Raw genomic sequence first — 27,906 nt, 5'->3', positions numbered from 1 at the left:
CTGTACTGTACACATTGTCAATATCTTACAGTTGTATAACTAGGTAATACATCTTTTAGACAAGACTCTAAATTAAAGGTCAGGTTCCCAGGAACTGAATCCAACTTGGACACATATTGTGGACATCTGTGTCCTTCATTTGAATAACATTTCCTAGAATTTGTTGGAACATAAGGACAAATTTGACCAAAAGATACATTTCCCAATCTTCTTCATGGTTGTATGAAATACTCCCTTCTCCTCATATTATGCTGACATGGCACGTACTGACAAACAACTTTACTGGAGACATCCTCAGCTAGACCAGTCACAAGACATAGGAATATGATAAGTTTAAAGCTCACACTGAATCAAGCAATACAACTATATAAATTAATTAATATGAAATATCCGTATAATCAGTAAATGTATGGACCATAACTCTCACATTATTCCCCTCTTTTTATCATTATTCCACTGTCTGTGACGCCCTCCCTATCTCCCTGCCGACAACCAAAGACAACTTTAAGATCGTCCTGCCTACACAAAGTGGGAAAATACTAAATCTCTCCAAATTGTGGGATGTCAAGCATCCATCCAGAGGGTCTTTTACAGGAGTCATCTTTTCTATCTAACCCTGGACCTACACAACCGGTGGAATCCACACCTTGAAAGGTGCACTATGAGAGTGAGCCCAATTTGTCAGTCATTGAGTCCTTTAATATATATACAATATATGCAATCAGTTAGGTTTTCCACAGCCTTCTTTCCACAGTATGTGCATTTGTAGTGGAAAGGTTCTGGGAAAATCGGAGCCATAGTGACCATCACTTGTGTGGGAGGAGTTTGGTCGTTTATCACTGTATTTTTTTATTATTTTCCCAGACTCAACTTCTTGCAGTGTGAGGCGTGGATCCACGTTGGTCTTCCCTCCAATTTCACAGAGGTGGGTATAGTTGGCTGGACTTGGAATGGCCCATCAACCTGAGGATCCAAAGCCTTTCTCACATGCCTTTTGACCGTAACCCAATTTCCAGGTTTCATCGCATGAGTCCCTTCCAGTGAAGAAGGATCTGAAATGGAACTGAAAACATGATTGTGAGTCTGCTGCAATCTCCTGTACAATGCTCCCACATACTGTGTCATGCTAGAATGAATAGCCTGAAGCTGTTGGGGAAAATATAGGCCTGTCCTTGGAGCAGTGCCAAACAATACCTCATATGGACTTAACTGTGTTTTCTTGGGGGGGGGGGGGGGGTCACTCTGACTGAGTACAATGCTATAGGCTAACATTCAGTTCATGGCTTTCCTGTTTCTGGCCTTCTGGATCTTTAACTTGAAAGTTCCCTTTAGGCGTTCTACCTTGCCGCTACTTTGCAGTCTGTGAAATGCTTGCTCTATACCTAGAGCATGAAGTATCTCTTGTAATACTTCTGAAGTGAAATTAGTTCTTCTATCACTTTCGATTAATTCTGGAACCCCAAATTTACACACTACCTCAGATAAGAGCTTTTTCGCTACAGTCTTTGCATTAGCCTTAACTGTTGGCCAGGCCACCCTGAGAAGAGGTTCACACATACCAGAACATACTCATATATGTATACCTTTAGAAGTTGAATGAAGTCAATCTGCAGCCTCTGGAACGGGTATAAGGGCTTTGGAGTGCAGCTTGGGGGGCACCTTAACTGTCCCCCCTATGTTATGGCAAGCACAGACCATGCACCCTTAAACAAACTTTGCAGCGACATTGTTGAAACCTGGGGCCACCCATCCTTGATTTAGCAGACTCACCATTGCTTCTTTGGACTGCTGGGGGAGGCCATGGGATAAGGCACACATCATTGGGTATAGTGCCCTAGGAAGCCAAAGTTTACCATTTACAGCATACAAACCCTCCAGATTCTTCTCAGCCTCTCTTCTTACCGACTCTTCTTTTTCCTGCTTCAGAGTTCACTCTTGAAATTTCTGGAGCACATCCAGATCCACCTCCCCTACAAGAGGCACTATGTCTAGTGATGAGAGGCAGGGGCTATATTCGAATTCACAATATTTCACGAATATTTTGTAGAATATTTGTCATATATTCGCAAATTTAGAGAATTTGAGATTATTTTATTGAATGTGATAAATCGGCAATGTAAAAATAACGCAATGCGAATTCGCAATGCGAAATACAGGTGTGGGTCACTTTGGCTACATTTTTCAAGCTGGTATAAGTTTCCTGAAACTGAAGAAAATTGTTGGCACGGCACAACATTGCAATAGCTTTATATGCAGATAGAGTCAAGTGCTGCAATATATTCGCTATTGCGCTAATCGGCAGTGATTAGAGTATTTTATTGCACTACGTGCAACTTCACATTTTAATAGAAAAACAGACCATGAATGACTCTATTACAAAAGGGGGTAAGTACCCACCCAAAAATTAAGGACAAGGTAATGGGACACCTAATCAAATAACTCGGTAGAACTCCCGAGTATATCCAGCAAAAACAGAAAAATTGAGTTCCCACAGTACCATTATACAAATATATATATATATTTATTGTAACATGATTAAAAAAAGTATGTCATTAAAAAAGGGAAGGAAAATGACAGAAAAAACACCACCCTGGCACTGCACACATACCAAAAAAGTAACAAGCGTATCTCAATACAGTGTAATTACAGCACGTTTAAACAATGGTAAATGAGTCAGAGTTATTTATATAAGAGATGAGTCTCGGCAATGCTAACCACATTGCCTAATATGTTAAACATTCTAGCACAAGGAAATACATAAACTGGGATTAATGTAAAATAGTAACCAGGTGGAAAAATTACCCGGAACCAGCAAAGCTAGAGAAGAGACTCACCTCAAATAGGTAATGTACAGAAATGACCAGGATGGCGCTACCCCGACGCACGTTTCAGCGTGCCTTCGTCCAGAGGTAACACCATCACTGTGAACCACATATTTAAATATTAGTCCCACCAATCAGATGCAGGTTTAAACATCATCATAATATTCATCACCTGCGTGTGTATCAGCGTGCGGAGTTCCGGTCAAATCGCGCCCCACTCTCCTCCCGGCCGGCGTCCTGCCACCACACCCCCAAGTGACGGTCTCAGCTTGTGGACGCACAGGCGAGAGGTGTTGGGCGCAGCGCTGTTGAGGAAAAGAAGAACATACAATAGTATTCAATTGTCAGGAATTAATCACTGCCACTGACGATTCGCATCAAGAATATTCATACTTTTTAGACAAATAAACCTACAATTGTACAAAGATACTTGCTTTTGTATACCCAAATATAATGTATAAATAAATAATTAAAAGTGTTCATTCTTTCTTGGACAAATACGACCCATGATTGCACAAAATATATGATTATAAATCAATAAATACAAAAAATAATAAATGAAAATAACATAGAAAAAAAAAAAAATAATAATAATAATAATAATAAATAGGAACCAACATATAATTCATTATATATAAAAAAAGGGGGGGGGGGAATGTGCAAGAGATCATTTCATATCATACATACATATAGTGTGAAATATGAATGTGCAAAATACATTTAAAACATGATTTTCATGATGCAAATAAACAAATAAAGTGAAATAGTGAAGTTAAAGTGATAAAAAGGTATGATGAATCAATAAAAATGGAAAAATAAAAATGAATTAATGAGAAAATTTGTAAATAAAAAATAAACAATAAACATAAGGGATGCCACATAATACCACGGTGGAAAGTAATCACAAAAAATGAATAAAAAAGAAAGAAAATTCATAAAGAAAATTCATATTGTCCCTAAACGTGGATATGCAGGTGTAACGGACCGTTTCAGCAGACAAGGGGTTAAAATCCGTTTAGGCGATATGCCCCTGTCTGAGAGACGGGCACAGCTACTGCAGAACACCAAACTCCCGAACTGGATACAAAATAGCACTCCAAACTGGAACCTCGCGAATAGCTGCCAGCAGACGAACAGGAAAAGCGTACAGTCAGCTTACACTCCTGGCAATCAGTCTCCAACAGCATACAGGGAATCCCCCCCAATAATGAGACAAGGCTCCGTGTTGAGGGTCAAGCAGTGCTCTGACTGTACTTCAAGTACAGCCTCTTTTATTCATTAAAAAAATACACAGTACTGCCCACAGGGTTTTGAAATCCAACCAATCAATACCTTACAACACACACAATGCAAGTACAGCAACCAATCGTTCCCGCCCCCTAGAGGACCAGAAGGGAGACTGCGACACAGAACAGATACAACATATCCCCACAATGCATCATGGTTTCCTCCTCTCTGTCCCAGAGACAACCGAAGGCAATCCAATTATCTCTCAGGACAAAGGGAGATCACCAATACACATGTGGAGACAACAGGACAGACATCACCATTTAAACACACAATGGGACAATAGAACCACACCCAGCATATTCCTCCCAAGCTGACAAGTTACACTTATTATAAATTGTTACAACTTTGTGAGGTTACATTGTCCATACATATAATATACATCAATTTAAACAGTATAACTTGGGGGACAAACCTATCCAAAATTCACTTGAATAGGTTCAGGGGTTCAAAAGTTAGCATGGGCCATAATCCTGAGGCAAGAGGCTTTTAAACAGCCCCCTCCAAAACACTGTGGCGAGGTTGGTTTCGCCACACATCTCCCCCCCCCCAGGGAAGACTAACCAGATACCTGACCTCACGCCGGTTGGTACCTGAGTTAGTCTGGCAGCCCACCCACAACCCAATACTGGACCTGTTGAATTTAGTAGCCTGTCTCTGTCCAGTGAATCCACCAAGGTTATATTGGTAGCTGGTACTCCCGGTCTCTGAGTTGCTCCCTGGCTTGGAGTGGAGGTTGCTTTGTGGGCAGGTATCAGTGGTACTCTGCCCTGGTGCCAGCACTACCACGGAAGAAGCCTGGTTGGAGTCTGGTTGTTGGAGGGAGAAACCGACTGTCTCCCCTTTGGCTAAACAGCCCTGTTGCTGGGGGGCAGGACCGACTGTCCCTACCCCCTGTGCTGTAAGTGCAGAGACCACGGTCCCATTTGCACTGTTGTGGGGCTTACTGTCTCCCCCTGGTGCGTTAAGCTGCCGCTGGGGAGAGGGGGTAACGAGCTCCTCTTCCATACATACTTCCAGCCGCTGGGGAGGGCGACCGACCGCCTCCGCTCCCAATACAGTGTCCTGCTGCTGGGGAAAGGAGACTGGGCTCTCTATTCCCTGTAGGACACTCTGCCGCTGGGGGACAGGACCGACTGTCTCTGCCCCCTGTAAGTCCGCCTGCCGCTGGGGAATGGAGACTGGGCTCCCAATTCCCCAAAAATCATGCTGCTGCTGGGGGGCAGGAACAACTACCTCTGCCCCCTGTAACTCAGCCTGCCGCTGGGGAATGGAGACTAGGCTCCCAATTCCCTGCAGGACCGGTGGAGAGACCTCGGTCCCATCTCCACCGGCCACCTGGGGTTCTTCCCAGTAAACATCCACAATATCCTCCCAGCTGAAGGGCTCTGGACCTGGGTCTGACTTTTTGCTGTCCTGCTGAGCCTTCCCAATGGAGTGGAAGAGATCTTGGTAGTCCTTCTCCAGTTCCCACTCCAGGGTTGCTAGGTGAGCCAGGTCTTTCTCTACCTCATGGGGGTCATCCCAATTCTGCCTAGCCTCCCTCTCGTAGAAAATGTCCTGAAGTCTGGACTGTGCAGGGCTCCCGAAGTCAGGCTCTGCAAAGGACTCCCATAACAAGCCAGGACCATCAAACTCCTCTCCCTCTGGCTTGTCATGCTCAGCTGTCCAGGGTATATACTGTGCCATATACCACCAGAGCGCCTGGTAGGCATCCTCCAGCCATAGCTCCTGCCATACCCGGTGCTCTAGTTCCTTCACCCATTCCTCCAGGGGCTGCTCTCCCAGGAAGGGCATCCGCAGGGCCACTTGCTTCTGCAACCGCTGCTCTTCACTGGGGAGACTCTCACCCCGCTGGTATTGTACATTATCCAGGGCCTGGTACCAGATGCCTTTCCTTAATGCATCCCGGCCATCCAGGTCCTCCTCCTCGTATAACACTGCTGGTTCCATCCTGTTGCTTTTAGGGTTGCTGTACTGGGACATGCGTTGCCCTTAAATTGTAGAATCCACAGAAATGGTGTCTCCTGTAGCTGTCCTTCTGGCTGTAGGAATGATCCCGCTGCTTGCCACCAATGTAACGGACCGTTTCAGCAGACAAGGGGTTAAAATCCGTTTAGGCGATATGCCCCTTTCTGAGAGACAGGCACAGCTACTGCAGAACACCAACCTCCCGAACTGGATACAAAATAGCACTCCAAACTGGAACCTCGCAAATAGCTGTCAGCAGACGAACAGGAAAAGCGTACAATCGGCTTACACTCCTGGCAATCAGTCTCCAACAGCATACATGGAATCCCCCCAATAACGAGACAAGGCTCCGTGTTGAGGGTCAAGCAGTGCTCTGACTGTACTTCAGGTACAGATTCTTTTATTCATAAGAAATATACATAGTACTGCCCACAGGGTTTTGAAATCCAACCAATCAATACCTTACAACACACACAATGCAAGTACAGCAACCAATCGTTCCCGCCCCCTAGAGGACCAGAAGGGAGACTGCGACACAGAACAGATACAACATATCCCCACAATGCATCATGGTTTCCTCCTCTCTGTCCCAGAGACAACCGAAGGCAATCCAATTATCTCTCAGGACAAAGGGAGATCGCCAATACACATGTGGAGACAACAGGACAGACATCACCATTTAAACACACAATGGGACAATAGAACCACACCCAGCATATTCCTCCCAAGCTGACAAGTTACACTTATTATAAATTGTTACAACTTTGTGAGGTTACATTGTCCATACATATAATATACATCAATTTAAACAGTATAACTTGGGGGACAAACCTATCCAAAATTCACTTGAATAGGTTCAGGGGTTTAAAAGTTAGCATGGGCCATAATCCTGAGGCAAGAGGCTTTTAAACAGCCCCCTCCAAAACACCGTGGCGAGGTTGGTTTCGCCACAGCAGGAAAAAAGGTCCAAGGAAGACAATTGCAGTTCAAGAGTAGATAGGTCGAAATGATTCAGAACAAGCCCGTCACATCACATGACTTTGTCATGTGCTTGGGGGCGTGGTGGCGGGGCGCCGGCCGGTGGTGACTGGAACTCTGCGCGCCGATACACACGCATGTGATGAAAATTATGATTATGTTTAAACCTGCATCTGATTGGTGGGACTAGTATTTAAATATGTGGTTCACAGTTATGGCGTTACCCCCGGACGAAGGCACGCCAAAACGCTAGTCGGGGTAGAGCCATCCTGGTCATTTCTGCACACCACCTATTTGAGGTGAGTCTCTTCTCTAGCTTTGCTGGTTTCGGGTTATTTTTCCACCTGGTTACTATTTTACATTAATCCCAGTTTATGTATTTCCTTGTGCTAGAATGTTTAACACCTTAGGCAATGTGGTTAGCATTGCCGAGACTCATCTCTTATATAAATAACTCTGACTCATTTACCATTGTTTAAACATGCTGTAATTACACTGTATTTAGATACGCTTGTTACTTTTTTGGTATGTGTGCAGTGCCAGGATGGTGTTTTTTCTGTCACTTCCCTTCCCCTTTTTAAAGTACACATCTTGATTGTTATGTTCGGAGGTATAAGAAGGGCTACCTAATACTTTGTCAGCCTAGCCATTGACAAATGACAAATTCTTGTTTGTGACAATAGTTCTTGAACAGCATGAGGCAAATAAATTATCAATGCATGATCAAGGACTATGTCAGCAACCTTTACAGTCAGTAATGCACGGGCAGCAATTGCCCACACACAAGAGGGGCAACCCTAGCTACCACATTCAACTGTACCGAGTAGTAGCCTAGTGGGCGATGATTACTCCTATGCAACTGAGTCAACACACCTTTCGCATGTCCTATATTTTCAAGGCAAAACAGATTAAAACCAACATCATAGTTTGGTATTCCCAGGCACAGTGCTGATTAGAGATGTCCCGAACTATTCGCCGGCGAACAGTTCCCAGCGAACATCGTTTGTTCGCGTTCGCCGCAGCGGACGAACATATGTGATGTTCGGTCCTCCCACTATTTGTCATCATTGAGCAAACTTTGACCCTGTACCTCACAGTCAGCAGAAACATTCCAGCCAATCAGCAGCAGACCCTCCCACCTTAGATTAATTCGGAAGCTGCATTCTTAGTGAGAGGAGGGACAGTGCAGCTGCTGCTGATCTAATAGGGAAATCGATAGCTAGGGCAGTGTATTCAGTGTCCACTACAGTCCTGATAGACTCATCTGATCTGCTGTAAGGACAGCACCCCAAAAAGCCCTTTTTAGGGTTAGTACATCAGTCTGCTTTTTTTTTCCCTCTGTAATCTAATTGCAATTGCTTGCCAGCGTGTGTGTCAGGCCCACAGCATATACTGTGCCCACTTGCCCAGTGCCACCACTTATATCTGGTGTCACAGTAGCTTGCATTTAAAAAAAACACAAAACTTTTTTGACAGTAATATAATTTCAGTTAGTTGTCTGCAGGTGTGTGTCAGGCCAACAGTGTCAGCGTGTACTGTGCCAACTACTGCCAGCGCACAGTGCCACCAGTGCCACTCATATCTTGTGTCACAGTAGATTACATTAAAAAAACCAGCAATTTTGACTGTAATATAATTGCAGTTACTTGGCTGCAAGCATGTGTGTCAGGCCTACAGCTTCAGCGTGTACTGTGCCAACTACTGCCAGTGCACAGTGCCACCACTCATATCTGGTGTCACAGTAGATTACATTAAAAAAAATATTGCAATTTTGACTGTAATATAATTGCAGTTACTTGGCTGCAATCGTGTGTGTCAGGCCTACAGCATCAGCGTGTACTGTGCCAACTACTGCCAGTGTACAGTGCCACTACTCATATCTAATGTCACAGTAGCTTGCATGCATAGTACAACTAATCTAAAAAAAATGACAGGCAGAGGCAGGCCACCCCGCAGGGGCCGTCATGGTGCTGTGATTTCTTTTGGCCCTAGAATAATGCCCAGTGTTCAGGGGCCACGTACCCTGAACTCGAAAAGTTCTGAAGACATAGTTGACTGGCTTACACAGGACACCCAATCTTCTACAGCTTCCGCTCGGAACCTTGACGCACCACCCTACTCCAGCTCAGCTTCGGGCACCTCTCAAGTTACCACTCGCCGGCCTGCCGCCACCACCAACACTACCACCACAGCTGCTTCATTTGATCCCTCAGAGGAGTTATTTACACATCAGTTGGATGAAATTAGTGATGTGCAACCATTATTGCCAGAAGATGGAGATAACAGGGATATGTCTCAGTCAGGCAGCATTACACACATGGACGTACGGTGTGATGATGATGATGTTGTACCCGCTGCTGCTTCCTTTGCTGAGTTGTCAGATACAAGTGAAGCGGTTGATGATGACGATGTGTCCGTGGATGCCACGTGGGTGCCCGCTCGAAGAGAAGAAGAACAGGGGGAAAGGTCAGATGGGGAGACAGAGAGGAGGAGGAGACGAGTTGTAAGCAGGAGGAGGTCGTCGCAAGGAGCTAGTGGCACAGTCAGACAGCATGTATCGGCACCCGGGTTCAGCCAGACAGCACACCAATCAACGCATGCTGTTGCCACCACCAGAATGCCGTCATTGCAAAGCTCAGCAGTGTGGCATTGTTTTTGTGTGTCTGTCTCTGATAATAGCGATGCCATTTGCAACCTGTGTCAAAAGAAACAGAGTCGTGGGAAGTCCAACACCCACCTAGGTACAACTGTTTTGCGAAGGCACATGATCTCACATCATAAAAGCCTATGGGATCAACACATGATGACGAGTACAAGCAGCACACAAACTCAAAGCCACCATCCTCCTCCTGGTCCAGCATCTTCAGCCATGTCAACCACTGCTGTCCTCCTTGCCCCCTCTCAACCACCTGCCACTCCGCTTTCGCCTTGAGCAGTTCCTGCTCATCTGCCCACATTCAGGTGTCTGTCAAGGAAATGTTTGAGCGTAAGAAGCCAATGTCACAGAGTCACCCCCTTGCCCGGCATCTGACAGCTGGCTTGTCGGAACTCTTAGCCCGCCAGCTTTTACCATACAAGCTGGTGGAGTCTGAGGCCTTCAAAAAATTTGTAGCTATTGGGACACCGCAGTGGAAGGTACCCGGCCGAAATTTCTTTTCACAAAAGACAATCCCAACCTGTACTCTATTGTGAAAAAGGAAGTCATGGCATGTCTGGCACACAGTGTTGGGGAAAGGATCCATCTGACCACTGATACCTGGTCTGCAAAGCACTTACACTACACATTGGGTGAACCAGCTGACGGCTGCCAAGCATGAAATGCGTGGCTCTGCAGAGGAGTTGGTGACACCGCCACAACTTGCAGGCAGGCCTGCTGCCACCTCCTCTACTCCTCCTACTCCATCCTCTTCGCTAACCTCCTCATCTGAGTCCTCTTCTGCTGCTTCGTCTTGCTCCATATCAGCTGCACACCCCCAGATCCCCGGATACGACAGTGTCACTCCGTCTTGGGGTTGACTTGCCTGAAAGCAGAGAGTTACACCAGACCAGCACTCCTGTCCGCCCTGAACGCACAGGTGGATCAGTGGTTGACTCCGCACCAACTGGAGATCGGCAAAGTGGTGTGTGACAACGGAAGCAATTTGTTGGCGGCATTGAATTTGGGCAAGTTGACACATGTGCCCTGCATGGCACATGTGTTGAATCTGATAGTACAACACTTTGGGCATAAGTACCCAGGCTCACAGGAGGTCCTTAAGCAGGCCAGGAAGGTGTGTGGCCATTTCAGGCGTTCCTACACGAATATGGGGCACTTTTCAGATATTCAGCGGCTAAACAAAATGCCAGTGAGGTGCTTGATTTGCGACAGCCCGACACGTTGGAATTCAACACTCCTAATGTTCGACCGCCTGCTCCAACAAGAGAAAGCCGTCCACAAGTATTTTTATGACCGGGGTGCTAGGACAGCCTCTGCGGAGCCTGGTATTTTTTTGCCACGTTACTGGACGCTCATGCGCAATGCCTGTAGGCTCACGTGTCCTTTTGAGGAGGTAACAAACCTAGTCAGTCGTACCGAAGGCACCATCAGAGACATCATCCCATTTGTTTTCTTCCTGGAGCGTGCCGTGCAAAGAGTTCTGGATCAGGCCATAGATGAGCGTAATGAGGAAGAGTTGTGGTCACCATTACCACCAGAAACAGCCTCATCAGCATTGCTTGCTAGGCCTGCTGCAATGCTGGAAGAGGAGTCTGAGGAACAGGAGTCAGAGGAGGAATGTGGCTTTGAGGAGGAGGAAGACCAACCACAGCAGGCATTCCAGGGTGCTCGTTGTCACCTATCTGGTACCCGTGGTGTTCTACGTGGCTGGGGGGAAGAACAGACCTTCAGTGAGATCAGAGAGGACAAGGAACGGGACATGAGTAGCTTGGCATCCAACCTTGTGCAAATGGGGTCTTTCATGCTGTTGTGCCTGTTGAGGGACCCTCGTGTAAAAAGGCTGAAAGAGAACGACCTGTACTGGGTGGCCTTGCTACTAGACCCCCGGTATAAGCAGAAAGTGGCGGAAATGTTACCGAATTATTGGAAGTTGGAAAGGATGCAGCAGTTCCAAAATTAATTAAAAAGTATGCTTTACACAGCGTATAAGGGTGATGTCACAGCACAACGGGAATCTAACAGCGGAGGAGGTGAAAGTAATCCTCCTCCTACCACGACCACGCCGGCAAGGACAAGATGCTTTACAGACGTGTTGTAGGATAGTTTAGGCCCATTGGTTAGGTAGTTAGCGATCGTTTAGGGCCGAGCCCAATGCACCACAGTCACCGATTGGCTGATTAGCGTATCGCTAATCAGCATTTGTACTTTTATAGTATCTGTAAGTGATCAGAACTGATCACAGTCAGATCTATAATAGTATTAGTGTCACCTTAGCTCGCCCTCCACCCAAAACGCAGTGTTTGCCCGATCAGGCCTGAACGGTCGCCTACACATGCGTTCACCCACGCCCGCCCCGCCGCAGTGACAAATTTTTTATTTTTATCACTGCACAATCACTTCACAAGCACTGCAGCGATAAAAAAAAAATCAGTTTTGATATTTTTTATCAATCGTTGCGGCTTCCGGGACTTCGCTAGCCTCCCATTTGTAAGACAGGCTTGCTTTATTTCTTGGGAAGTCTCAGGGAATACCCCCTAAATTTAGTTGACCAAATGGCAAACAAGGGGTATTCTTTTGAAGAGGCCTAATGGCTTCTGACCCAGTCGGATGAGGAATTGGAATCCTCATCTGACGAATCCAGCGGGTCAGAATATAAACCTTTAGAAAGCAGTGGCAGTCTGACCCAAAGTTCGGACGAGGAGGTTGAGGTCCCTGATACCACCAGGCGTACCCGGCACCGTGTTGCTAGACCACAGGTTGCGCAGGATCCTCTTCAAGGGCAGCAGAGTGGGGCTGGCGCTGTTGGATTACGTGGTGAGGCATACACCAGCAGCGCAGCCCACCCTGGACCTAGTACCAGCACTGCCGTACAACATGGTGAAGTGGCGAGCACCAGAAGGGCAGTTAAAGCTGGTACGGTGGCACATGCAGTAGTTACCCCATCGCAGCCACCGCACAGACAGGCCCGTAGAGCCCCTAGAGTCCCTGAGGTGCTGGCAAACCCTGATTGGCAGTCCCCAACTTCAGCCGCACCATTAGTTCCCCCTTTCACCGCCCAGTCTGGAGTTCGGGTTGAGACAGCTCAGATAGGTTCGGCACTGGGATTTTTTTTAGCTGTTCTTGACTGCGGAGCTCTTGAACATAGTCGTGGCAGAAACAAATTGGAATGCCACTCAATTTATAGCCACCAACCCGGGAAGCTATTATGCCCAGCCTTTCCGGTGGAAACCCGTCCAAGTTTCCGAATTAAAAATATTTCTGGGCCTTCTCCTCAACATGGGTCTAACCAAAAAGCATGAATTGCGGTCATATTGGTCCACGAACCAAATCCATCACATGCCCATGTTCTCTGCTGCCAAGTCCAGGGCAAGATTTGAGGCCATCCTGCGTTTCCTGCACTTTAGCGACAACAGCACCTCTCGTCCCAGAGGCCACCCAGCTTTTGACCGGCTCCACAAAATTCGGCCCCTCATAGACCACTTCAACAACAAATTTGCAGATTTGTATACCCCTGAGCAAAACATCTGCGTAGACGAGTCCCTTATACATTTTACTGGGCGCCTTGGTTTCAAACAATACATCCCAAGCAAGCGCGCCCGGTATGGGGTCAAATTGTATAAGCTCTGTGAAAGGGCCATAGGCTATACCCACAAATTTCGGAGGGTAAAGAGCAGACCCTTAAGCCGGTCCATTGTCATATAATTTAGGCCCCGGCACCCAGACAAAGGAGAGAGGACCCGTAACAGAGATTCAGGCTTCATGTCAGCGACTCAGCAGAGTATCAGTCTTCATGTCATAGCAGAGAATCATGCTTCACGTCACCCAACACTGGAACAGTCCATTGTCAGATATTTAGGCCCCGGCACCCAGGCAGAGGAGAGAGGTCCCATAACAGAGATTCAGGCTTCATGTCAGCGACTCAGCAGAGAATCAGTCTTCATGTCATAGCAGAGAATCATGCTTCACGTCACCCACCACTGTAACAGTCCATTGTCAGATATTTAGGGCCCGGCACCCAGGCAGAGGAGAGAGGTCACATAACAGAGAATCTGGCTTCATGTCAGCAGACAATCAGTCTTCATGTCATAGCAGAGAATCAGGCTTCACGTAACCCAACACTGGAACAGTCCTTTGTCAGATATTTAGGCCCTGGCACCCAGGCAGAGGAGAGAGGTCCCATAACAGAGATTCAGGCTTCATGTCAGCAGAGAATCAGTCTTCATGTCATAGCAGAGAATCATGCTTCACTTCACCCACCACTGTAACAGTCCATTGTCAGATATTTAGGCCCCGGCACCCAGGCAGAGGAGAGAGGTCCCATAACAGAGAATCAGTCTTCATGTCATAGCAGAGAATCAGGCTTCACGTCACCCAACACTGGAACAGTCCATTGTCATATAATTTTGGCCCCAGCACCCATACAGAGGAGAGAGGTCCCATAACAGAGATTCAGGCTTCATGTCAGCGACTCAGCAGAGAATCAGTTTTCATGTCATAGCAGAGAATCATGCTTCCTGTCACCCAACACTGGAACAGTCCATTGTGAGATATTTAGGCCCCAGCACCCAGGCAGAGGAGAGAGGTCACTGTCATGGTCTTACCTTCTCACTGTTCTCCTTCGTTTGACATGTGCTGGCGGCCATCTTGGTTTCTGGGTTTCTTGTAGCCTCCCACCCTGCGGCTCCTCCTTCCCACTGGGAGGAGCTGGATGCCTAGCTCATATATATAGAAGGTCTGTGGCTTCAGTTCCTTGCTTGGTCCTCCTGTGTGCACATGCTTCAAGACTGCTGCTGCTTCTGGTTCCTGATCCTGGCCTCGTCTGACTACCCCGTTGGTTCCTGATCCTGGCTTCGTCTGACTACCCCGTTGGTTCCTGATCCTGGCTTCGTCTGACTACCCTCCTGGTTCCTGACCTCCGTCTACGCAAGACCCTGCTTCGGTTTAGCCATCCGTTTGGACTTTAGCTACGGCTTGATTTTCAATAAAGCCTTCTTATTTCCACCCATCTCTTGTTGTACGTCTGGTTCATGGTTCCATGACATTAGGACCAAGCCATGAATTCTGACGGTACAGGGCCATCCTCGCTACCTACGCTGGTTGCCAGACTTGATCAGCAGGATCACCTGTTGGGTCGGTTCGCTGTGGCGTTACAAACCCTGCTTGAACGCACGGCTCATTTAGCTTCCGTTGCCCATGGGTCGGTTGTCGCTCCTGGGCCCGCTCCTACTGCCGCTCCGGTTGTTGCGCCAGAGTCTACCCCGACACCTGTTGCTGCGCCTGCGGTGTTTCGGGGTATGACCGGTTCTGCCCCCCTTCCACAGCACTTTGGGGGAGAGCCAACTCAGTGCCGAGGTTTCCTTAACCAGGTGGCCATTTATTTCGAGTTGCTGCCACATGCCTTTCCTACTGAGAGATCAAAGGTGGGCTTCTTGATCTCGCTGCTCTCGGACAAGGCCTTGGCCTGGGCCAGCCCTTTATGGGAGAACAACAATCCGGTGGTTGCCGAGTTTTCCGGTTTTGTTGCTTCTCTTCGGAAGGTATTCGATGTGCCGGCTCGTGCTGCCTCTGCTGCGAAGCTCCTTATGTCCATCAGACAGGGTTCACGATCCGTAGCTGAATACGCCATTGAGTTTCGTACCCTGGCAGCAGAGGTGGGCTGGAATAATGAGGCTCTGGTCGCTGCTTTCTCTCATGGTCTCTCGGATGCCTTGAAGGATGAGGTTGCAGCCAAGGACCTACCAGTGGAGCTCGAGTCCCTTATTTCTTTCCTGATTTTGATTGACACCAGACTCAGGGAGAGACCTTCCTTTAAGGAGAGCCTGCGGAGGCCTTCTAACAGATTGGCGCCTACGTTTGCTGTCCCACCCGTGCCTCCCTCTCCTCCCACGCCTCCTGGGGATGACTGGTCTGGGGGTGAACCCATGCAGCTGGGGTTTGCTCGCCTGTCCGAGGGGGAGAGGGTACTCCGGAGACGCGAGGGCCGATGCATGTACTGTGGTCTCGGTGGGCATTTTCGGTTGGCATGCCCGAACCGTCCGGGAAACGCTCGCACCTGAGATCCTGTCGGGGGCAGATCTTGGGTGGAGTCTCCTCGTCCCCGGTTTCCCGTGTTGACAAACCACTGATTACTGTTGTCCTCTCCTGGGTCGGGGGCTCGGTGACGACCCAGGCGTTGGTGGACTCTGGTGCTGGTGGTTTGTTCATTGATAGTGTGTTCGCTGCCGCCAATTCCATTCCTCTGCAGCCTCGAGGTTCCCCACTGGCTCTTGAGGCGATAGACGGCAGACCCCTTCTGCCGCCACACGTGACTCAGGAGACCCTTCCAGTGGGGATGGCCATTGGTGCCGTTCACAGAGAGTCGGTCTGTCTCCAGGTTATTTCGTCTCCACACTACTCGGTGGTCTTGGGGTACCCCTGGCTCCAGAAGCATAATCCGACTTTCGATTGGAGATCGGCCGAGATCCTCTCGTGGTCACCGCAGTGTGGGGCTAGTTGCATCCATGGGCCTGTCAAGTTGCTGTGTACTTCCTCGGACTCTCTGTTGCCTCCTGAATACGAGGAGTACCGGGATGTATTCGATAAGGTGCGTGCGGTTTCCCTACCTCCGCACCGCCCATACGATTGTGCCATAGAGTTACAATCTGGTGCCGTTCCTCCTCGTGGCAAAGTCTATCCACTGTCGGTAGCGGAGAATGAGGCCATGGAGGAGTACGTGAGGGAGGCGCTTTCACGCGGACACACTCGCAAATCCTCGTCCCCGGCAGGGGCTGGATTTTTCTTTGTGAAAAAGAGGGGCGGTGAGTTGAGGCCTTGCATCGACTACAGGGGTCTCAATCGCATCACGATCAAGAACGCTTACCCGATACCCTTGATTTCCGAGCTGTTCGATCGCCTCAAAGGGGCCACGGTCTTTACCAAACTCGACCTGAGGGCGGCATATAACCTGGTAAGGATCAAGGCGGGCGATGAGTGGAAGACCGCGTTTAACACCAGGACCGGTCATTATGAATCCTTGGTTATGCCCTTTGGGTTGTGCAATGCGCCTGCAGTCTTCCAGGAATTCATCAACGATGTTTTCCGTGACCTGTTGCAGCAGTGTGTGGTGGTCTATTTGGATGACATCTTGGTATATTCTGCATCCATGGAGGCCCACATTCTGGATGTCAGACGAGTGTTGCAACGCTTACGAAAGAACAAGCTGTTCGGTAAGCTTGAGAAATGCGAATTTCACCGATCCCAGGTAACCTTCTTAGGTTACATCATTTCCGCTGAGGGGTTCTCCATGGATCCTGAGAAGGTTTCGGCTGTCTTACAGTGGCCCCAGCCCAGTGGGCTTCGTGCCCTGCAGCGCTTTTTGGGCTTCGCCAATTATTATCGGAAGTTCATCAGGGACTTTTCCATGCTAGCCAAGCCTCTCACGGATCTGACCAGGAAGGGCAGTAATTCTCAGGTCTAGCCGCTCGAGGCCATCCGAGCTTTTGAGGCTCTAAAGTCCGCCTTTGTGTCGGCTCCGATTCTGTCGCATCCCAACCCTGGGTTGCCTTTTGTCCTCGAGGTGGACGCGTCTGAGACAGGAGTAGGCGCCCTCCTGTCTCAGCGTAGAACACCAGAGGGATCCTCTGCTTCCTTGTGGGTTTTACTCCCGGAAACTGTCTTCCGCGGAGTGCAACTATCAGATTGGTGACAGGGAGTTATTGGCCATCGTGCAGGCCCTTAAAGAATGGAGGCACTTGCTCGAGGGCTCGGTGGTTCCGGTTCTCATCCTGACGGACCACAAGAATCTGACCTACCTCTCTGAGGCCAAGAGATTGACACCACGTCAGGCCAGATGGGCTCTGTTCTTGTCACGTTTTAATTACGTGGTCTCCTACCTACCCGGCTCCAAGAACATCAGAGCGGATGCCTTATCACGGCAGTACTCCGAGCTGTCCGGGGAGGAGTCGATTCCGACTACGGTCATACCCCCGAATCAGATCCTGGCCGCTATTCGCACCAGCCTGACCTCTCCTCTGGGTGAGCAGATTTTGGCGGCTCAATCTGGTGCTCCCTCTGGGAGACCCAACGGCAGATGTTTTGTGCCTGAGGAGTTGCGCACTCGGTTGTTGCGAACCTACCATAACTCCAAGGCCGCGGGGCACCCTGGAAAGAATCAGCTGTCCTGGGCGGTTTCACGTCTGTTCTGGTGGCCTTCTCTACGTTCCGACATCGCCGCATATGTAGCGGCATGCTCCGTTTGTGCCCAGAGTAAGTCCCCTCGGCACCTTCCGTTGGGCCTTTTGCAACCCATAGCCACCGGGGAGCGTCCATGGTCACACCTGGGGATGGATTTCATTGTGGACCTCCCTGCATCCCGAGGCCATACGGTCATTCTCATGATTGTGGATCAGTTTTCCAAAATGTGCCACTGTGTTCCTCTCAAGAAGTTACCCTCTGCACAAGAGTTGGCCTCGATTTTTGCCAGGGAGGTCTTCCGGTTGCACGGTTTGCCCAAGGAGATTGTGTCGGATCGGGGGAGTCAGTTTGTGTCCAGGTTCTGGCGTGCCTTTTGCTCCCAGTTGGGGATTCATCTCTCTTTCTCCTCGGCCTATCACCCTCAGTCCAATGGGGCCGCAGAACGATCCAATCAGGCCTTGGAGCAATTCCTTCGTTGCTATGTCTCCGATCACCAAGACAATTGGGTTGACCTCTTGCCTTGGGCTGAGTTTGCCAGGAACACGGCGGTGAACTCTTCCTCTGGGACGTCTCCCTTCATGGCCAATTATGGGTTCCAACCTGCCGTGTTACCGGAGGTATTCTCTCCCCAGGATACTCCGGCTGTGGAGGATCACCTTTCCGTCCTACGTACTTCTTGGGTACAGATCCAGAGGTCCCTTGAGGTCTCTGCGCAACGCCAGAGACTCCAGGCTAATCGCAGACGAGCGCCCGCTCCTTCCTACCAGGTCGGAGACCGTGTATGGTTGTCCACCCGCAACCTCAACCTTCGAGTGCCCACTCCCAAGCTGGCGCCTCGCTTTGTTGGTCCCTTCCGAGTGCTTCACAGGGTAAACCCGGTAGCCTATGCCCTTGCGCTTCCTCCTGGCATGCGGATCTCCAACGTGTTTCATGTCTCCCTGTTGAAGCCATTGGTGTGTAATCGTTTCACTTCCTCGGTTCCTCGGCCCCGTCCGGTCCAAGTGGGCAATCGTGAGGAATATGAGGTGAGCAATATCCTGGACTCACGCCTGGTCCGCGGTCGGTTGCAGTTTTTGGTCCATTGGCGTGGTTATGGTCCAGAGGAGCGTTCCTGGGTTCCCTCCGCAGATGTCCATGCTCCTGCGTTGCTCCGAGCCTTCCACGCACGCTTCCCTCTGAAACCGTTCCTTACTCCGCGGAGGAGGGGCCCTTGAGGGGGAGGTACTGTCATGGTCTTACCTTCTCACTGTTCTCCTTCGTTTGACATGTGCTGGCGGCCATCTTGGTTTCTTGGTTTCTTGTAGCCTCCCACCCTGCGGCTCCTCCTTCCCACTGGGAGGAGCTGGATGCCTAGCTCATATATATAGAAGGTCTGTGGCTTCAGTTCCTTGCTTGGTCCTCCTGTGTGCACATGCTTCAAGACTGCTGCTGCTTCTGGTTCCTGATCCTGGCCTCGTCTGACTACCCCGTTGGTTCCTGATCCTGGCTTCGTCTGACTAACCCGTTGGTTCCTGATCCTGGCTTTGTCTGACTACCCTCCTGGTTCCTGACCTCCGTCTACGCAAGACCCTGCTTCGGTTTAGCCATCCGTTTGGACTTTAGCTACGGCTTGATTTTCAATAAAGCCTTCTTATTTCCACCCATCTCTTGTTGTACGTCTGGTTCATGGTTCCATGACAGTCACATAACAGAGATTCAGGCTTCATGTCAGCAGAGAATCAGTCTTCATGTCATAGCAGAGAATCATGCTTCACGTCACCCAACACTGGAACAGTCCATTGTCATATAATTTAGGGCCCGGCACCCAGACAGAGGAGAGACGTCCCATAACAGAGATTCAGGCTACATGTCAGCGACTCAGCAGTTAATCAGTCTTCATGTCATAGCAGAGAATCATGCTTTACGTCACCCAACACTGGAACAGTCCATTGTGAGATATTTAGGCCCCGGCACCCAGGCAGAGGAGAGAGGTCACGTAACAGAGATTCAGGCTTCATGTCAGCAGAGAATCAGTCTTCATGTCATAGCAGAGAATCATGCTTCATGTCACCCAACACTGGAACAGTCCATTGTCATATAATTTTGGCCCCAGCACCCATACAGAGGAGAGAGGTCCCATAACAGAGATTCAGGCTTCATGTCAGCGACTCAGCAGAGAATCAGTTTTCATGTCATAGCAGAGAATCATGCTTCCTGTCACCCAACACTGGAACAGTCCATTGTCAGATATTTAGGCCCCGGCACCCAGGCAGAGAAGAGAGGTCCCATAACAGAGATTCAGGCTTCATGTCAGCAGAGAATCAGTCTTCATGTCATAGCAGAGAATCATGCTTCATGTCACCCAACACTGGAACAGTCCATTGTCATATAATTTAGGCCCCGGCACCCAGACAGAGGAGAGAGGGCCCATAACAGAGATTCAGGCTTCATGTCAGCAACTCAGCAGAGAATCAGTCTTCATGTCATAGCAGAGAATCATGCTTCACGTCACCCAACACTGGAACAGGCCACTGTCAGATATGTTTAGGCCCCGGCACCCAGACAGAGGAGAGGTTCATTCAACTTTGGGTTGCCCCGCAATATAATGGTAAAATGAAAATAAAAATAGGATTGAATGAGGAAGTGCCCTGGAGTACAATAATATATGGTTAAGGGGAGGTAGTTAATGTCTAATCTGGACAAGGGATGGACAGGTCCTGTGGGATCCATGCCTGGTTCATTTTTATGAACGTCAGCTTGTCCACATTGGCTGTAGACAGGCGGCTGCGTTTGTCTGTAATGACGCCTCCTGCCGTGCTGAATACACGTTCAGACAAAACGCTGGCCGCCGGGCAGACCAGCACCTCCAAGGCATAAAAGGCTAGCTCTGGCCACGTGGACAATTTAGAGACCCAGAAGTTGAATGGGGCTGAAACATCAATCAGTACGTGGAGGGGTGTGCACACGTACTGTTCCACCATGTTAGTGAAATGTTGCCTCCTGCTAACACGTTGCGTATCAGGTGGTGGTGCACTGTGGCGTGTTGACAAAAGTTTTCCACATCTCTGCCATGCTAACCCTGCCCTCAGAGGAGCTGGCCGTGTCACAGCTGCGTTGGCGACCTCTTGCTCCTCCTCTGCCTTCGCCTTGGGCTTCCACTTGTTCCCCTGTGACATTTAGGAATGCTCTCAGTAGCGCGTCTACCAACGTGCGCTTGTACTCGCGCATCTTCCTATCACGCTCCAGTGCAGGAAGTAAGGTGGGCACATTGTCTTTGTACCGTGGATCCAGCAGGGTGGCAACCCAGTAGTCCGCACACGTTAAAATGTGGACAACTCTGCTGTCATTGCGCAGGCACTGCAGCAAGTAGTCGCTCATGTGTGCCAGGCTGCCCAGAGGTAAGGACAAGCTGTCCTCTGTGGGAGGCGTATCGTCATCGTCCTGCGTTTCCCCCCAGCCACGCACCAGTGATGGGCCCGAGCTGCGTTGGATGCCATCCCGCTGTGACCATGCTTCATTCTCATCCTCCTCCACGTCCTCCTTATCCTCGTCCTCCTCGTCCTCCAGTAGTGGGCCCTGGCTGGCCACATTTGTACCTGGCCTCTGCTGTTGCAAAAAAACTCCCTCTGAGTCACTTCGAAGAGACTGGCCTGAAAGTGCTAAAAATGACCCCTCTTCCTCCTCCTCCTCCTCCTCCTGGGCCACCTCCTCTTCCATCATCGCCCTAAGTGTTTTCTCAAGGAGACATAGAAGTGGTATTGTAACGCTGATAACGGCGTCATCGCCACTGGCCATGTTGGTGGAGTACTCGAAACAGCGCAACAGGGCACACAGGTCTCGCACGGATGCCCAGTCAATTGGTGGTGAAGTGGTGCTATTCCTCAGTGCGACCGACCCGTGCGTGCTGAAGCTGAAACTCCACTATGGCCTGCTGCTGCTCGCACAGTCTGTCCAGCATGTGCAAGGTGGAGTTCCACCTGGTGGGCACGTCGCATATGAGGCGGTGAGCGGGAAGGCCGAAGTTACGCTGTAGCGCAGACAGGCGAGCAGCGGCAGGATGTGAACGCCGGAAGCGCGAAGAGACGGCCCGCACTTTATGCAGCAGCTCTGACATGTCGGGGTAGTTGTGAATGAACTTCTGCACCACCAAATTCAGCACATGCGCCAGGCAAGGGATGTGCGTAAAACCGGCTAGTCCCAGAGCTGCAACGACATTTCGCCCATTATCGCACACCACCAGGTCGTGCTTGAGGCTCACCGGCAGCAACCACTCGTCAGTCGGTTGTTCTATACCCCGCCACAACTCCTGTGCGGTGTGGGGCCTGTCCCCCAAACATATGAGTTTCAGAATAGCCTGCTGACGTTTACCCCGGGCTGTGCTGTAGCTGGTGGTGAAGGTGTGTGGCTGACTGGATGAGCAGGTGGAAGAAGAGGAGGAGGAAGCCGAATAGGAGGAGGAAGCAACAAGAGGCAAAGAATGTTGCCCTGCGATCCTTGGCGGCGGAAGGACGTGTGCCAAACAGCTCTCCGCCTGGGGCCCAGCTGCCACTACATTTACCCAGTGTGCAGTTAGGGAGATATAGCGTCCCTGGCCGTGCTTACTGGTCCACGTATCTGTGGTTAGGTGGACCTTGCCACAGATGGCGCTGCGCAGTGCACACTCGATTTCATCGGATACTTGGTTGTGCAGGGAAGGCACGGCTCTCTTGGAGAAATAGTGGTGGCTGGGAACAACATACTGTGGGACAGCAAGCGACATATGCTTTTTGAAGCTGTCTGTGTCCACCAGCCTGAATGACAGCATTTCATAGGCCAGTAGTTTAGAAATTCTGGCATTCAGGGCCAGGGATCGAGGGTGGCTAGGTGGGAATTTACGCTTTCTCTCAAATGTTTGTGAGATGGAGAGCTGAACGCTGCCGTGTGACATGGTTGAGACGCTTGGTGACGGAGGTGGTGGTGGTGTTGGTGGTACATCCCCTGTTTGCTGGGCGGCAGGTGCCAACGTTCCTCCAGAGGTGGAGGAAGAGGCCGAGGTGGCAGCAGCAGAAGAGGTAGCAGGGGGAGCCTGAGTGAGTTCCCTGTTTTTAAGGTGTTTACTCCACTGCAGTTCATGCTTTGCATGCAGGTGCCTGGTCATGCAGGTTGTGCTAAGGTTCAGAACGTTAATGCCTCGCTTCAGGCTCTGATGGCACAGCGTGCAAACCACTCGGGTCTTGTCGTCAGCACATTGTTTGAAGAAGTGCCATGCCAGGGAGCTCCTTGAAGCTGCCTTTGGGGTGCTCGGTCCCAGATGGCGGCGGTCAGTAGCAGGCGGAGTCTCTTGGCGGCGGGTGTTCTGCTTTTGCCCACTGCTCCCTCTTTTGCTACGCTGTTGGCTCGGTCTCACCCCTGCCTCTTCCTCCGAACTGTGAAAGTCAGTGGCACGACCTTCATTCCATGTGGGGTCTAGGACCTCATCGTCCCCTGCATCGTCTTCCACCCAGTCTTCCTCCCTGACCTCCTGTTCAGTCTGCACACTACAGAAAGACGCAGCAGTTGGCACCTGTGTTCCGTCATCATCAGAGACATGCTGAGGTGGTATTCCCATGTCCTCATCATCAGGAAACATAAGTGGTTGTGCGTCAGTGCATTCTATGTCTTCCACCGCTGGGGAAGGGCTAGGTGGATGCCCTTGGGAAACCCTGCCAGCGGAGTCTTCAAACAGCATAAGAGACTGCTGCATAACTTGAGGCTCAGACAGTTTCCCTGATATGCATGGGGGTGATGTGACAGACTGATGGGCTTGGTTTTCAGGCGCCATCTGTGCGCTTTCTGCAGAAGACTGGGTGGGAAATAATGTGAACGTGTTGGATCCACTGTCGGCCACCCAATTGACTAATGCCTGTACCTGCTCAGGCCTTACCATCCTTAGAACGGCATTGGGCCCCACCAAATATTGCTGTAAATTCTGGCTGCTACTGGGACCTGAGGTAGTTGGTTCACTACGACATGTGGCTGTGGCAGAACGGCCACGTCCTCTCCCAGCACCAGAGGGTCCACTAACACCACCACGACCATGTCCGCGTCCCTTACTAGATGTTTTCCTCATTGTTACTGTTCACCACAATAAGAAAAAAAAAAATTGGCCCAATGTATTGAATTCAAATTCAGGCCTTTTTTTACAGACACCTAACACTATCTGGCTATCTATTTAGGTACCAAATTACACTAATAAAGGCACAGCAGTAACCACAGATTTAGCTGAATATAAATTGTAGGCCTAGTATTTAGGCGCTGGATGACAGGTATACGTTTACGGACAGAATTAGACTTGGAAATGCACAGTAGCGTGTTGAAGTTATTGAGAATGAGCCTATCTGCACCTTCAATCTAATATACCCTTTTATGGATTGATTTAAAGTAGTCCTGATACAGCAGAAACCACTGATTTAGGGAATTGCTAAGTTGGGAATTGTATTTCAACCCAGAAGAAAAACTGTGCTTTGGCAGACACTAAATGAATTGACCAGCCTCAGCAATAAACACAGATTTAGCTGAATATAAATTTTAGGCCTAGTATTTAGGCGCTGGATGACAGGTATACGTTTACGGACAGAATTAGACTTGGAAATGCACGGTAGCGTGTGAAGTTATTGGGGATGACACTTTCCGCACCTTCAATCTAATATACCCTTTTATGGATAGATTTAAACTTGGCCTGATACAGCAGAAACCACTGAATTAGGGAATTGCTAACTTGGGAATTGTATTTCAACCCAGAACAAAAATGTATCCTTTGCCAGACAGCAGACAGTATTACAATTGGCTAGCCACAGCTGAAACACCAGATTTAGGGTACTGCTATTTTGGCAATTGTATTTCACCCCTCAATAAAATAGCAAGCACAGCCAAGCCCCTGATGTAGGATATAGCAAAAAAATAACCACACTATTGATGGTTAAATGGACTTGGTGGCAGCTTGTGCTGGCGCACCACAAGACACAAAATGGCCGCCGATCACGCAAGAAAAAAGTGACATAAAAACGCTCTGGGCAGCCTAAAAACAGTGGGCAATCAGCAGCAGTTCAATGATCCACAGCTGTAGATCGATCACTGAATTAAGTGTTTTTGCTGAGTTAATCACTGCCTAATCTCGCCCTAACGTCGCAGCTGCAACCTCTCCCTACACTGATCAGAGCAGAGTGACGGGTTCGAGTCCGTGTCACGGACACCCCAAAATTCGGTATGAACCCGAACTATACAGTTCGGGTTCGCTCATCCCTAACTGACAGAGGTCAGCCCCTGCAACTTCTGGGTCTTCAAATTGGGCACATGGCCTGAGCTTGCCCTTTACACCTTGGAGGTGCTGGCCTGCCCTGCAGCCAGTGTATTGTCTGAACGTGTGTTAAGCACGACTGGAGGGTTATATTTCCCAATGTTTTGGGGTGTATCCTAATTTAAAAAAATTAAAATACATTTTAAACTAAAAAGCAGTGTAGGCTACCTCCTCCTCCTCCACAGCCACTTCCACCGCCTCCTCAACCTCCTACTCCATATGGACTTGGTCCTCCTAGATCAAGATTATTTTTATTATTTTTTACGTATGTTATGTTATTTAAAGTCATTTCCCTATCCACATTTGTTTGCAGAGCACTTGCCATGCTCTTAACCACATTTGTCTGGCATTTGCAGCCCTATAGCCCTTTCTATGACATTTTTACAGCCATTTTAATGCTCAAAAGTTTGGGTCCCCATTGACTTCAATGGGGTTCGGGTTCGGGGTCAAGTTCGGGTCCCGAACTCGAACTTTTTTCCTAAGTTCGGCCGAACCCGTCGAACCCGAACATCCAGGTGTCCGCTCAACTCTAGTCACTGTTAAAGGGGCGGATACTGTGGAGGTCACTGTTAACCACCTCAGCTCCCCTAGCTTAAACACCCTTAATGCCCAGACCACTTTTTACACTTCTGCACTGCACTACTTTCACCGTTTATCGCTCGGTCATGCAACTTACCACCCAAATGAATTTTACCTCCTTTTCTTCTCACTAATAGAGCTTTCATTTGGTGGTATTTCATTGCTGCTGACATTTTAACTTTTTTTGATATTAATCAAAATTGACCGAAAGTTTTGCAAAAAAATGACATTTTTCACATTCTGTTGTAACATTTTTCTAAAAAAACACATTTCTATATACATTTTTCACTAAATTTATTGTTCTACAAGTCTTTGAAAAAAAAATGCAATAAGAGTATATTTAATGGTTTGCGCAAAAGTTATAGCGTTTACAAACTATGGTACAAAAATGTGAATTTCCGCATTTTGAAGCAGCTCTGACTTTCTGAGCACCTGTCATGTTTCCTGAGGTTCTACAATGCCCAGACAGTAGAAATACCCCACAAATGACCCCATTTTGGAAAGTAGACACCCTAAGGTATTCGCTGATGGGCATAGTGGGTTCATGGAAGTTTTTATTTTTTGTCACAAGTTAGCGGAAAATGATTTATTTTTTATTTTAATTTTTTTTCTTACAAAGTCTCATATTCCACTAACTTGTGACAAAAAATAACATTTTACATGAACTCGCCATGCCCCTCACAAAATACCTTGGGGCGTCTTCTTTCCAAAATGGGGTCACTTGTGGGGTATTTATACTGCCCTTGCATTTTAGGGGACCTAAAGTGTGAGAAGTAGTTTGGAATCCAAATGCGTAAAAAATGCCCTGTGAAATCGTAAAGATACTCATTGGAATTTGGGCCCCTTTGCGCACCTAGGCTGCAAAAAAGTGTCACACATGTGGTATCGCCGTACTCAGGAGAAGTAGGGCAATGCGATTTGGGGTGTATTTTTACATATACCCATGCTGGGTGAGATAAATATCTCTGTAAAAGACAACTTTTCCAATTTTTTTAAGTTCTCATTTTACAGAGATATTTCTCTCACCCAGCATGGGTATATGTAAAAATACACCCCAAAACACATTGCCCTACTTCTCCTGACTACGGCGATACCAAAAGTGTGACACTTTTTTGCAGCCTAGGTGCGCAAAGGGGCCACAATTCCAAAGAGTACCTTTTAGGAGGGCATTTTTAGACATTTGGATTCAGACTTCTTCTCACGCTTTTGGGCCCTTAAAATGCCAGGGCAGTATAAATACCCCACATGTGACCCCATTTTGGAAAGAAGACACCCCAAGGTATTCCGTGAGGGGCATGGCGAGTTCATAGAAGATTTTTTTTTGGGCCACAAGTTAGCGGAAATTGATTTTTTTTGTTTATTCTCACAAAGTCTCCCTTTCCGCTAACTTGAGACAAAAAGTTCAATCTTTCATGGACTCAATATGCCCCTCAGCGAATACCTTGGGGTGTCTTCTTTCCAAAATGGGGTCATTTGTGGGGTGTTTGTACTGCCCTGGCATTTGAGGGTCTCCACAATCATTACATGTATGGCCAGCATTAGGAGTTTCTGCTATTCTCCTTATATTGTACAAAAAAAGAGCAAGGATTTTTACAAGGTAAAAAATCTCATTTTATTCAATATAAATAACATGATCATTACAGGTAATGCTCAACAGGGACAGGACATGGAAACTAAGCCACAAAGGGCTGTACAATGTGGAGAATCACAATGGGGGACAATGTGACCATGAACAGCAGAGAACAACAATTCACCAGAGGCCGTGAACAAAAGTGTAGTTGCGGGTGCAATTGCTGATCCCCTAGTATAAAACAACTACCTAACTATTGCTCACAACCTCTGTCCGGGGATGCTGTGAGGTGTCAATGGACGGTGCAGTACTACTAATGAAGATGGCATATAACAATAAACTACAAGCCTCTCGTCCCACCCTGATCCAGCTACCAAGTTACCTACCCATGTTGCTGCTGTAGAATGTTAACACGATTCCCCCACTGCTTCAACCTCGACACGTGTTTCGCCACGTAGGCTTGCAGTAGGTTGGGGAGTGAGGTGCGGTTTTTGGGTTGTTGTAGGCTCTAATTCTCCTTATATTGAGCATACAGGTAATGAGATTTTTTTTTTTTCGTTCAGCCTCTGGTCTGAAA

The 27,906-nt window shown here is 48.6% G+C and overlaps 1 long non-coding RNA gene across 1 annotated transcript; it reads right to left on the bottom strand.

The window, feature by feature from the left end:
• Nucleotides 1-86: 86 nt before the first annotated feature.
• LOC122936136 lies at nt 87-27,839 on the bottom strand. Its single transcript, XR_006388888.1, has 3 exons — nt 27,716-27,839; nt 2,995-3,127; nt 87-1,970 (listed from the first exon to the last, which is right to left on the bottom strand). It is a non-coding gene; the product is annotated as an uncharacterized LOC122936136 (long non-coding RNA).
• Nucleotides 27,840-27,906: the final 67 nt, after the last annotated feature.

Source organism: Bufo gargarizans, chromosome 4 (assembly GCF_014858855.1).
Source record: "Bufo gargarizans isolate SCDJY-AF-19 chromosome 4, ASM1485885v1, whole genome shotgun sequence".
Classification (NCBI taxonomy): Eukaryota; Metazoa; Chordata; class Amphibia; order Anura; family Bufonidae; genus Bufo; species Bufo gargarizans.
This window is presented reverse-complemented; position numbering and strand designations above follow the sequence as displayed.